Genomic DNA, 13,754 nt, shown 5'->3' with positions numbered 1-13,754 from the left:
AGAAATACTTCAGGTAGATGACTGGTTGATGGGTGCAGCAAACCACCATGGCCCATGTATACACTATGTAACAAACCTGCACGTTCTGCACATGTATCCCAGAGGTTAAAGTATAACAAAAAAAAGAAACATCAAATTTCTTAAACTGAAAGATATAACAAAAAGAAAACATTCAAAGAATTAATGTATTAGAGGAATAAAGATGACAAAGGAAAGCATGTGTACCTTTGATGATACACCAATAGAAATTATTCAATCTGAAAAAGATATAGAAAAGAGATTTTAAAAACAAAAGATTTGAAAGCTCTTCACTGACTGGTAAGAAATATTAGTCACTGAGATGCAATTGGAGTCCCCAAAGGAAAAACAGTAAAGAATAAATCATGAAACATTTTTTGAAGAAATGAGAGCCAAAAATCCCAAAATTTGGTGAATGATATGCATTTATGCATTCAAAAATTTCCACAAACATTGAGCAGAATAAATAATACCTAGTCATATTATAATCAAACTTCTGAAAAATAATGATGGAGAGAAAATTTTAAAAGACATCAGAGAAAATGGTACATTAAGAACATCATTAAAGATAGCACTACAAAATAACAGTCTTTCAAATGGTTGTAGAATTCTCACGAAAAACAATAGAGGCCAAAAGATAGTGGGCCAATATTTTTAAAGTGCTGGAAGAAAAGTTGTGAACCTAAAATCTGTACCCTTGTGAAAATAGTTTTGAAAAGTGAAAACAGATTAAAGACATTTTCAGATAAAGGAAAACAGATTTTTTGGTCTCTAGCAGATAGTTGGTCTGTGTAAACACGTACATATATTGGAAATAAATTGATAGGAAAAGATATACCATACAAACAGTAAGCTGGAGAAGGTCAGAATGTGTATAGCAAAATGAGATATAGTGAAAAATATCAAGTAAAGATTATTACCAAAGATGAAGACAAATATTTCATAATAATAAAAATAGCAATTTATAAGAACAATTTTAAATGAGTATATACCTAATAGAAATTGAAAGTGTATGAGGTGAAATCGACATAAATAGATAAATTTATATTAATAATTATAGATTTTATTGATAATCTTTCAGAAATTGATAGAACTACACAAAAAATTAGGAAAGATATTGAAGATCTGAACATTGCCAACCACGTTGACCTAATTGATATTTGTAGAACTGTACACCCAATAACAAAGAATGCTCATTGTTTGCAAGTGCACATGGTAATTTCACCAAGACAGGTCATATATTGGGCCAAGAAGAGTCTCCATAGACTAAAAGAGTATAAAATTATTCACTGATCACAATGGAATAAAATTAGAAATCAATGGTAATCTGATCTCTAAGAAACCTCACATCTTTGGAAATTAAACAACTTCTACAAAATCCCTGGGTGAAAAAAGATATTAAATATATTTAATTTTTCTAAATGAAACGAAAATAAAAATACAACATATCAAAATTTTCTTGAGCAGTGAAAGTAGTACTCACTGAGATATTTATACATTTAAATGATTAGAAAAAGAATATAGTATATTAGTGACCAAAGCATACTGAAGAAAATAATAAAAAGCAGAAACTAATCACATAGAAAACTAGCAATAGAAAAAATGAACAAATCTCAAAATTAGTTATTTGAAAAGATAATAAATTCGACCAACTTTTGGATAGATTTATCAAAAAGAGAGAGAGAAGAAACATGAATTACAGATATTGAGACAGAAAGTGGAATTATATGAATCCTACATACATTAAAAGCCGTTTAAGGGAATATCATGAACACAGTTTTGCCACCAAATTTGATAATTTAGATGAAATGTACAAATTTGTTGAAAAATAAAACTTACAAAAATTGACACAAGAATATATGAATAACTTTTTTTTTTTTTTTGAGACGGAGTCTGGCTCTGTTACCCGGGCTGGAGTGCAGTGGCCGGATCTCAGCTCACTGTAAGCTCCGCCTCCTGGGTTCCCGCCATTCTCTTGCCTCAGCCTCCGGAGTAGCTGGGACTACAGGCGCCCGCCACCTCGCCCGGCTAGTTTTTTTTTGTATTTTTTTTAGTAGAGACGGGGTTTCACCGTGTTAGCCAGGATGGTTTCGATCTCCTGACCTCGTGATCCGCCCGTCTCGGCCTCCCAAAGTGCTGGGATTACAGGCTTGAGCCACCGCGCCCGGCCGAATATATGAGTAACTTTACAATTACTAAAGATAATTTCATTTCAAAAACTTTGCCACAAAGAAAACTCCAGGCCCATATGGTTTTACTGGGGGCTTCTATCAAACAAACACAATCATACATTTCTTGCTCCTTCCAAAAATAGAGGAAAGAAAGGTCCTCAACTCATTTTATGAGGCTGGCATAAATGTAATAGTGGAACCTGATAAGGAAAATAACATACCAATAACCCTCATGAAAATAGATGCACACATTTTTAGAAAATAATAGCAAGTTAAATCCAATAATACATAAAGTATTAGCATTGTTCATATATGTGTTCTTTACAGTTTATTAACTTATTTGACAAATGTTTGCCAAAAACAGAACATTAAACCAGAAACTTGCTATAGAGAGGAGCATCTGTAGTTTCACTCAGAGATGTGAAATTCCTTAAGCAACAATTCCTCCTTGGCGTACTTGATCTGTTTGGTTTAAAGAAAATGTCAGCACTTCTTAAGAGATGCAATGTTACAAAGGTCTCCACTTTCATTCTCTCCCTCTACTCAAACCCACATGTGTGTTGGTCATATCTAGGGCTTCACTTCAACAGAGGGTTTTCTTCTTTTTGAAGAGGATGAGTAATCTTGAGCATGCTTTACCATGAGGCTTTTTAAGAAGTAAATTCAAGGTTTTGTTATACTCAAAGATGTTAAAATTGGGCCTTGTTCTCAGAAAAATACTGTATACTACATGATGTATTTTCTGGATGGATGGGACAGAGATACCTCCACTTCAAATACCTTTCCTTACAAGAAAAAATGATAGTTTTTGTGTTTTATCATGTTTGTAAATAGAGTTAAAAAGCAGAGGATACATAAACTCAAAAATACTTCATTTTCTTTAATATTTTCCAGTCAAAAAACCAGGCTTAATCTAAACAAAGATACACAATCATAATAATAATGGACAACAAAGTTTAGTTTCCCAATTTGAAACTTTCATTGATAAAGTATCCTAAGAGTGGTGGCAATTATGCCTCATTTAATTATAAACAACATATTCCATGGCACTTTGTAATTTTTTAAAAGAGAAACCATATGTGAATGTCACAATTTATTATTTTTATTTTTATTGTATTCTTCCTATTTTTTTTGTTTTGTTATAGGTATGTGCATTTTGTTGTTTGTTTCTAGGAAGAAATTTTTTATTGAAACCTGACTGGATAATTCCCATATCCCACTCTGCTATCCAGATTTTCAAAAATTATTCATGATTCATAGACCCAAGATTAATATCTGGTCTAGAAAATTTCTGCATTAACATAGGGACTTTGCTAAATTAAATGATGATTCAGTACCAAAGAGAAACATAAATGATTCAGTGAAAGAATCTAAGTTAGGAGTCTGAGACATGAACTTGCCAGATGTGCTTCCAAGTCTCAAACGTATTTCTTCACCTATGTTCTGAGCATGCTCAGTACAGTAAGCATAATAGCTGTCAAGGGATGTAAAATAATTTCCCTTGTTTTTTATACCCTGATATTCAGCTACCTCAGAGAAAATTAGATTTTCTTAAGCCTGACTCTAAGATTCAATGTTAGCAGTTCCTTTTTTTTTTTTTAAACAAAGTGAGGGAGGTGACCAGAAGGCTCAACATTAGTCCCTCACGTCAAGAAATCTGTATCATCCCCAGCACTTCTGACACCTTTGTCTGCAACCGCCATTGTTTTTAATCTGACCAAGACTTCACCCTTCTCCTTACAGGTCCCATCCCTGGTCATACAAATGTTTTATTCCTGTTTACCTGAGGATTTCACTACCACTTCCTGTATTGCAATATTGGAAGTACATACATGGACAGTTGGTAAGTATAAGGCTGTCCCTAAAACGGTAGCATTTTATCTGAGATATATCAGTTTATCGATTAACTGGCCATATATAACAATGCTTCAGACAATGTGATTCAATGTGATTCTTTTGAGCTTAGCTCTATTAAATTGAAGGAGGAAAAAAAAATAAATGCTTTTTCAAGAAAGGAAAAGTGGCATCTGAGGGCCCATTTAGCAGGGGTATCCATTCGAAAACATTATTATTAATGGCTAGCGAATCCTGTTCATGGACATAGGGTTTGCAGCCCTCGTTTTGAAATCAGTCCTCTGTGTCTGAGGGTGGTCATTCATCACAGGTGGAAAGGCAACTGCTCTTTCTATCCAGCTGCAGCCAACAAGACCTTCCAATACCTCATTCAACCTCCCAGTTTTACTAAATTATTAATTTCACTCAGCATATTCAAGACTGAATTTTTTAAGAAGAAAATATACAAACTGGAAGAGTGTAAAAACAAACATTATTTGTTTAAACAAAATAATGTCACTATAAACACAAAGTACAATAACTTCCCTCAAGTCTGAGTTCTGGAAATAACCTTTAAGTGGCTGATGGATTATGCTTTTTTTAAATGCATCTTAAAATGAAGAAATAATGTTCTATTATAACTGAACTGAACTTCTGAATCTATTCAATCTAAACACCCTTCATGCCTGGGAAGTAAGTAGAAAAACATGTTGCATTTAAAATGCACATTTACTGAGTATTTGCTTCATGAGCATCAAGTAATTTGAATTGAGAGATCACTGGATGCACAGCATAGTATTAAGCATTTGACAAGGGTAATTCATCAACAAAACTCCCTCCTTTTCTCCCAAGGAACTTAGAATACAAGATGAGCAACACTGAATTGATGGACAACGTTTTCTTCTTTTTTTCTCATTCAGAACATGCAACAAAAGCCATAGTATTTCTCCCATGTGTTCTAGAATTGGTAGGATTAAAAAAAAATTGACCATTGTCATATTTTACCACTTTGGGACTATTTGATCCAACATACACATTTTATCATGGCTCACCTCTGCTCGTTACCCTCTGAGTATTCCCAATGCCTTTTAGAATGCCTTTTGGAGAATTCCCAAAATGCTTGTTGTTGGGAGCAGAGTTTGTCATAACCAGTCCTTGCTTCATTTCTCTAGGCAAGCACTGCACTTGACCCCTCACCCCCTACAGTCAAAAGGTAGGAAACATCTTACACCTCCACGTGCCCTGCAGCTTCCTGTCACTCTGTCCTATTCATGCGGTTCCTTTTGCCAGAAAAGTTCCTCCCTTCCCTTTTCTTCCTGACAATTACAGCCTCATACTGCAGCACTGAAGTGTTTCTTTACACTGCCTCTTGAATGGGATATTCTCCTTTGTACTTATTAATGTACCCAATATGTATACTCATTATTGCACTGGTGATACTTCTTATTTTTGTGTTTGTGTTTGCCTATGTTTTTAGCCCTGTTTCCCTTGTTAGAATGTTAGCATAGTATATGCCTGATATAGGTGTTAATAAAATTTTTATGAATTAATTGATGCATTAATTTTATAAAAGTTGTATAGATGGGGAAGATAAAGATGAAGAAGAATTATTAATTTCTTTAAAAGGCATGCTAGAAGCTTAACTTGCGTTTATAAATATTAAATACCTCCTTATACGTGCTTAAATACCATAGAATTTTCACTAGGGAAGTGACACAATCAGTTCTAAATTTTTCAAGGGCAATAGAGTTCTTTACATTTCCCTTCCCAATTATCTCCCAGACTTTATAAAAGGTGCTAGGAATACAGTGGTGACTAAGACATGGGCTGTTGCAGCATGGTGATAATAGTACAATCATAGATACAGACCCCCAATAGATAATTGAAATATAATATGATAAGGGTTTTAGACAAAATGTTAACTTACTCTGCATCACAAGCCACTCTCTAATTTAGTGTTTTAAGTAATCATTTACTAACTCACAATTCTGTGGGTTGCCTGTTTAGTTCTCATGATTTGGATGGACCTAAATAACTTCTTCAGAAGTCCCTTGTATATTTAGTTAGAAGAGTGACTGGCAACTCAGTGTCCTAGCAGAGCCTCACTCAGATGTCTAGCGGTTGGCAGGGGCATGTAGGGTAACAGTGGTGGTTGGCTAAGTTTCACTCATCAAACAGGCTGGCCATAACTTCTTTACATAGAGGATGAAGAGATCAATGGTCAGGAAAAGATCGATTTTCAACTTACAATTACTGTTAAGTTTGCTAATGTCCCATTTGCTAAAGTAAGTCACACGGGAGTACAAATAAGTCACACTCCCAAGTCAGTGTAGGAGTGAACTACCAAGGGTCATGGATACTGGGAAAGGAATTTTAGCAGCCATTCTGCAAACAATCTGACCTAATTTCACTCTGCCCACAAAAAAATTCATATCCCTCCCACATCACAAATATAGTCATGCTCTGCAAAATGGCATTTTGGTCAACAATAGACTACATGTATGACAGTAGTCCCATAAGATTATAATGCTATATTTTCACTGTAGCCTTTCTATGCTTAAGTATCTTTAGATACAGAAATATCATCATGTTAGGATTGCCTACAGTATTCAGTGTAGTAACATGCTGTAAAGGATTTAGCCTAACAAGCAATAGGCTATATACCATACAATCTTGGTGTGTAGTAGACTATACCCTCTAGGTGTGTGTAAGTATACTCTGCAATTTTCACACAACAACAAAATAGCCTAATAATATGTTTCTCAAAAAATATTCCCATCATTAAGATAGAGGACTCTGCTTGTATCCTCTCCCAAAACTACCAGAAACCTCATAAAATTACAGTATCAGGCTTAATCAGGTGGGAATGAACAACTCTGCTGCAACTCCTCTTGATCAAAGCATATCAACTAAAAAGATAAACTATTTGATTCTCAATTCACCCAAAATATAATATTGAGACAGAGTCAGAGCAACTGAAAAAAAAAATGCTCCTATTCAGACAGAGAAATAACAAAAAAGCCATAATAATCATTGGTCCATAACAATTCTGAAACCTTGCAGGGCAAATGTTGCCTGAAACCCTACACCAAGGATTAGAAAATGTTTATTGACTAGAATGCTGTTCTGCTCACTGGAGTGGATCCCTAGACATTTTCCTCCCTGATTCTTCACTATAGTTCCCTGGACTTTTGGATCCTTCCTCCAAGGCACTCTTATTTTTCTATAAAAAATAAATTGCCCAAGTTGACAGTTGAGTTGCTTTCTAAGTCTTCCTCCAATAGAAATTTGATTGTCCAGAGCCTTCTATTTATTTATTAATTTTACCTTATAAATTAGATCAGGAGTACATGTGCAGGTTTTTTACATAGGTAAATTGTATATCAGGGGATTTGATATGCAGGTTATTTTGTCACCCGGGTGATACACATAGTACTCAATAGATAGTTTTTGATCCGCATCCTTCTCCTTCCCTCTATCCTAAAGTAGGCCTCAGTGTATGTTGTTCCTTTCTTTGTGACCATATGTACTCAATGTTTAGCTCCTGTTTGTAAGTGAGGACATGTGGTATTTGTTTTCCTGTTCCTGTGTTAGTTCACTTAGAATACTGGCCTCCAGCTCTATCCATGCTCCTGCAAAGGACATGAGTTTATGCCCTTTTATGGCTGCACAGTATTCCATGGTGCATGTATACCACATTTTCTTTGTCCAGACTACCTTGATATGCAAGTAGGTTGATTCCATATTTTTGCTATTGTGAATAGAGCTGCAATGAACATATTCATGCATGTGTCTTTATGGTAGAACAATTTATATTCCTTTGAGTATATATCCAATAATGGGATTCCTAGGTCCAATGGTAATTCTGCTTTGAGTTCTTTGAGAAATCACCAAATTGTTTTCCACAATGACTGAACTAATTTACATTATTATCAGCAGTGCATAAACATTCCCTTTTCTCCACAACCTCACCAGCATCTGTTACTTTTTTACTTTAAATAATAGCCATTCTGACTAGTGTGAGATTTGCATTTCTTTAATTATTAGTGATATTGAGCATTTTTAATACGCTTATTGTTTGTTTTTTGCTTGTTGATTTAAGTTCCTTATAGAGGCCTCTACTTTACTTGAACTGTCTCAAGGTTTTGTTTGTTTGTTTTTGTTTTCTGGGTTAGCTGCCCTTTGCTGATATAACTCCCTTAACAAGGTTATGTGCTTTCTATGTATCATTTAACAAAAGTCATATCCACAATTATTTTCAAAACTGGCCTCTCTCTGCTTTGGGCAGTTTGTTAAGCTGCCATGAGGCAATGCTTTTAAGGGTTTTAGAAGTCTTTTTGTCGAGTTGAGAAAGTCCACTAGATATCACCATAAATTTTTCTTAAGTCCTTGATTTCATCTTGACATAGAATAAATGTTTTATTGGAAGTGCCCTGATCTTGATAAACACCCTCAAGTTTTAGTTTAGTCTGAGAATCTTTTCTTGGCTAGATAGACTTCACATAAGAAACAGTTATGTTCCCAATCCAGCACACCCTGGCTCCTCTCTATTCCATATGAGCCCTGCTTGCAAACTGATCAGTTCTTTCTTTAGCTTATCTCTCTTTTCCTATAACTTATCATAGACAACTAAAAGAAGCCAATAAAATTTTAAAGTGTTCCTGAAAATTATCTTTCCAAGATCCACATTTTTCATCTGCCAAATTACTCTAGGCAACAGTTTTACCATTGTTTTGTAATCTTACATAATATATATCACAATCTTTTCATCCTCCACTAATAATTTGCTTGCCAATTTTCCAGATTTCACAAAACGTCTTATAACTTCTGCCCACTGAATGATCCTAAAGCTAATTTCACATGTTTCATTTTGTTGTTATGGAAGCACTCAAGTCTAGGTATCACTTTCTCTGTCAGTTAGTTTTTGCTACAAAGCAAATCACCCCCAAATGTAGTCACTCCAAATAACAAGCATTTATTTAGCACACTATTCTGAAGGTTGCTCAGGTGGTTTTTCTGATCTGTGAGGGCTAAGCTTTTCTCTACTGAGTTCTCTCCAGCACTGCATTCAGCTGACAAGATGGCTGGTGGCTGTATTATCAAGGATGGCCTTTCACATGTCTGGGAGTTGAATGGAGCTTAGTTTTTCAGAAATAGCAGTAGAGTTCCAAGAACAGGAAGAGGGTGAGCCTTAATGGGCAAACACTTTCAGCATATGTGTCCACCAAGTTTGCAAGTGTTCCATTTGCCAGTAAGTCTCCTGGGCAATCCCACAGACAGTATGAGAAGATACGACCAAAAGGTATAAATACAAGACAGTAAGGTGTCATAGCGATATTTGCAAAAATCTTCCATAAACTGTGAGAAGATTGCATGTGGAAAATAAAGAAGAAATTGATTACTTATTACAGTAAGACTAAATCCAAGCCATGTAAGGTTTCAGAACACAAATCCTGAGATTTAAATCTAGAGAAATAGATAAAGGTAGCACAGCAGTCTGGAGTCAGCAAGCTTTTATAGACACTCAACTTAATAGACCTCAAACTACCACTTATGTGTACAACGTATCAGCTAGAGACAAGTCAATCAGAAAGCAACTCCTGCCCAGACTACCTTCATTTTATGCATCTGCAAATCCTATCATTAACGCATTTGGGATACTAGAGTGTTCATTCCAGTGGGTCACTTTTCTGAGGCATTTTATTTTATTGGTCAGCCATTTTTACGGGTAACTCAGAGTCCTAAAGAACCTCTGATCTCTTGGGTTTCCTCCACTCAAGAAGTCTACAGGCACAGGATTTCTCCTTTCTTCATCTGAACTCTACTGAAGAGGTCGGTACCTTGTGCTACCTAGTCTTTAACATTCGGGATTTAGCCTTGATGTAAAAGGTGCGTAAGCATTTAGAGAAAATTCCTTCCTGCCTCTCTGGGAATTTCTATCAAGATATTTGTAAACATGAACCTACACCCTATTACCTTTACCTGTACTCAACCAACCATAATCAATTTCTAAGATATCCATACAAATATGTATTGGGTACTCACTGTACGTGAGGTAGAGACCTTGGCCCAATTATGAATTTGGTGATAAAATTGAGAAGGAATGGCATAGGATGACAGTGGAAATTTGGATCTTTTGCTGACAAGAGAAATTAGACTCAAGAAAGAAATCATTGTAAAATATTTATGTGTAAGAGCCTGAGGGTAATATATTTATTTTTTCAGAACATATTGAGGGAAATAGCAAATTCTCAATTTGATCATGTTTGAATTTTCTTTGAAATAAAAAGAAGAATAAGATAAAATGACTTTATTTATTTCATTCCATTTGGCTCAAGAGAAGGAATTGAGCTGAAACAAGAACCAGGAGGAATGTGGAATAAACTCCTAAATAAGAGTGAAAAGGTAAAGAAAAAGAAGAAAGATAAAAGATGTTCACTAACAAGGGAAAAGAGAAAAGATATTTACTATCACTCAGAATCTTTTACAGAGCTTGGCATAAGTAAGTACCAGTATTAATTATTAATTAATTGTTCAGTGGAGGAATTTTAGGCCATTTAACTCCTGAACCACAACCCTTTCATTAACTAAACTGGATTCTGAAGTTCTTCATCCTGTTTACTCTCCAGGTTACATGGCAAAAAAGCAAATTAGGAATCCAGGGATAGGTCATGACTACACTCTGGTTTATCCAGAGAAACAAAGGTCACTCTAGTTACTGAAGTTTTGTAAACAGAATGTGCTAAGAGAAGCGATTGTCCAAGATTTGTGTTACAGCTTTTCCAAGACAGATTTGATAAAGTCATCTTAACAATATAGCCTGGATGACTTAAATTTAGCACCATGGTGGCCAATCTATTATATCTAGTGACAGCCTCATATATCCAGTGACTTTAATGTCAGTGTTACTTTATGTCCCTTTTAGAAATAGTTTGCTTCCCCTGGGTGAACTTAAGAGCTCAGGGCCTTAGAAAAAATAGGATAAAAACAACGTTTAGTATCTTTTTTATGTGTTTGAGATGGGCATATTGTAGAATATTTGAATATATTAATTCTTTTTTGCTTGGATCAACTACCATGTTTCAGACACTACCCTAAATTCTGCACGTACAAAGAGTAATAATCTGTGAGCCCTTGATATGGTTTGACTCTGTGCCCCCACCCAAATCTCATTTTGAATTGTACTCCCATAATTCCCATGTGTTGTGGGAGCGACTTCGTGGGAGATCATTTGAATCATGGAGTGGTTTCCCCCATACTGTTCTCATGGTCGTAAATAAGTCTCATGAGATCTGATGGTTTGATCAGGGCTTTCCGCTTTTGCATATTCCTCATTTTCTCTTGCCAGCATCATGTAAAAAGTGCCCTTTGCCTCCCACCATGATTCTGAGGCCTCCCCAGCCATGTGGAACTGTAAGTCCAATTAAGGCTCTTTCTCTTCCCAGTCTCGGGTATGTCTTTATCAGCCGTGTGAAAACGGACTAATACAGCCCTGCTTCAAATAACTTATATTCTGAAAGAGGGCGAGGGGTAAGCACCTAGGCCAATAATTACATCATAAATAAGAGTTTCTAGAAGGAAGAATGAATTGAGTGGTATAGGAGAATTGAGGAAGGAATGATGAATTATAAAACTGAATGATACACAATGGAACACTTTTCATCCATAAAAAGAATAAATCCTGCAATTTGCAGCAACATGGATGTAAGTGGAGGTCATAATGTTAAATGAAATAAGTCAGGCACAGAAAGACAAATATTTCATGTTTTCACTCATATGTGGGAGTCAAAATAGTAGATCTCCTGGAGGGAGAGAGTAGAATGATGCTTATCAGAGGCTAGGAAGAGTCTGAGGAAAGGGGGATGAAGAGGGGCTAGGTTAATGGGTACAAACACAGTTGAATAGAATAAATAAGTTCTAATGTTTGATAACACAGTAGAGTAACTAGAGTTAGCCATAATAATTTATTATATATTTCAAAATAGCTAGAAGAGAAGATTTAAAATGTTCCCAACACAAATGAATAATAAATTTTTGAGGTGATAGGTATTCTGAATACCCTGATTGGATCATTACATTTTGATGATATGCATGTATCAAAATGTCACATGTATCCCATAAATATGTACAGCTATTATATATCTACTTTAAAAAGTATATGCTAACAACATAAATTTTTTTTTTTTTTTTTTTTTTTTTGAGATGGAGTCTCGCTCTGTCGCCCAGGCTGGAGTGCAGTGGCGCAATCTCGGCTCACTGCAAGCTCCGCCTCCCGGGTTCCCGCCATTCTCCCGCCTCAGCCTCCGAGTAGCTGGGACTACAGGCGCCCGCCACCGCGCCCGGCTAGTTTTTTTTGTATTTTTAGTAGAGACGGGGTTTCACGGTGTTAGCCAGGAGGGTCTCGATCTCCTGACCTTGTGATCCACCCGCCTCGGCCTCCCAAAGTGCTGGGATTACAGGCTTGAGCCACCGCGCCCGGCCGCTAACAACATAAAATTAAAAGACTGAGGTAGAATAGGAGTTGCTAGAAAATATGACTGGGATCAATATAAAGTTTAAGCTTCAATTGGCCTTAATTTTTAAATTACTATATTACTTTCAAACACTATAAAAACAAAAGTTAACATTATCAATAAAGTTTTTGGATGACTTAACTACAAGACATATTTTAAAAAATATAATAAGTATCAGTGACATCTTAGCCTATCAGAGCATTGTTCTTTGGTCATTTTTCTTAAATATTGTCATCTTAATACATAACTATTATGGGATATATGAAAAGAAGCCAAAAAACTACCTTACAACTTGTGTGGTTTTGTTGTGCCATATCTCTGCAAGGTTTAATTATTCATAGGTTATTATATCTAATTACAGGACATTTTTATAATAATGTATTTGATACTGCTGAGATTTTGTTTGCCCAGACATGATAAAGTTCTATTAGGAATGCATCTGAACATTTTTTGTCTGAGGTACATCCAAGCTGGACAAAAAAAGAGAAAATCCATCTGCACTAAGAATAGCTACTTTCAAAAAATTAATATGCCCAGAAAATATGTACAAAATGTTTCTCTTTCAAATTTGCATTTTGCATATTGAGACATCCAGAGTTCATAATCCTCACTGAAGATAGTATATTACTTTGTGTATTATCAAAGGAATTAAAATGTAAATCTTAGTTGACAGAGTCTAGTAACAGTGCTGCAATTAATATAGTTCATACTGAGGTTGTTTTTTCAGTTTAGAAACCGACAACTGTAGAAGTAAACTGTGCTCTTCTTTTCAATATCCCCAGTATGTAGCATAATGTTTTTCACTGTGGTCAAAAAATACATAACATGAGATCTGCCCTCTTAAATTTTTAAGTGTAAGGTACAATATTTTTAATTATAAGCATAAGGGTGTACAGCAGGTCTCTAGAACTTTCTCATCTTGTAAAACTAAAATTTAACACCCATCAAACAGCAGCTCCTCATTTCTTTCTCCCCACAACCCCTGACAAACTCCATTCTGCTCTCTGTTTCTATGAGTTTGGCTACTTTAGATATCTCATGTAAGTGGAATCATGCAGTATTTGCCATTTTCTGATTGGCTTATTTTACTTAGCTAATGTCTTCCCAGTCCATTCATGTTGTTGCATAGAGCAGTGCTTCTTTTTGAATGTTGAACAATATTCATATATATATATATACATCACAATCTCCATTCATTCATTGATGGATATTTAGTTTG

Source organism: Trachypithecus francoisi, unplaced genomic scaffold (genome assembly GCF_009764315.1).
Source record: "Trachypithecus francoisi isolate TF-2019V2 unplaced genomic scaffold, Tfra_2.0 Lachesis_group1, whole genome shotgun sequence".
NCBI classification, from domain to species: domain Eukaryota; kingdom Metazoa; phylum Chordata; class Mammalia; order Primates; family Cercopithecidae; genus Trachypithecus; species Trachypithecus francoisi.
The sequence above is the reverse complement of the archived record's forward strand: the minus strand, read 5'-3'. Positions refer to the sequence as shown.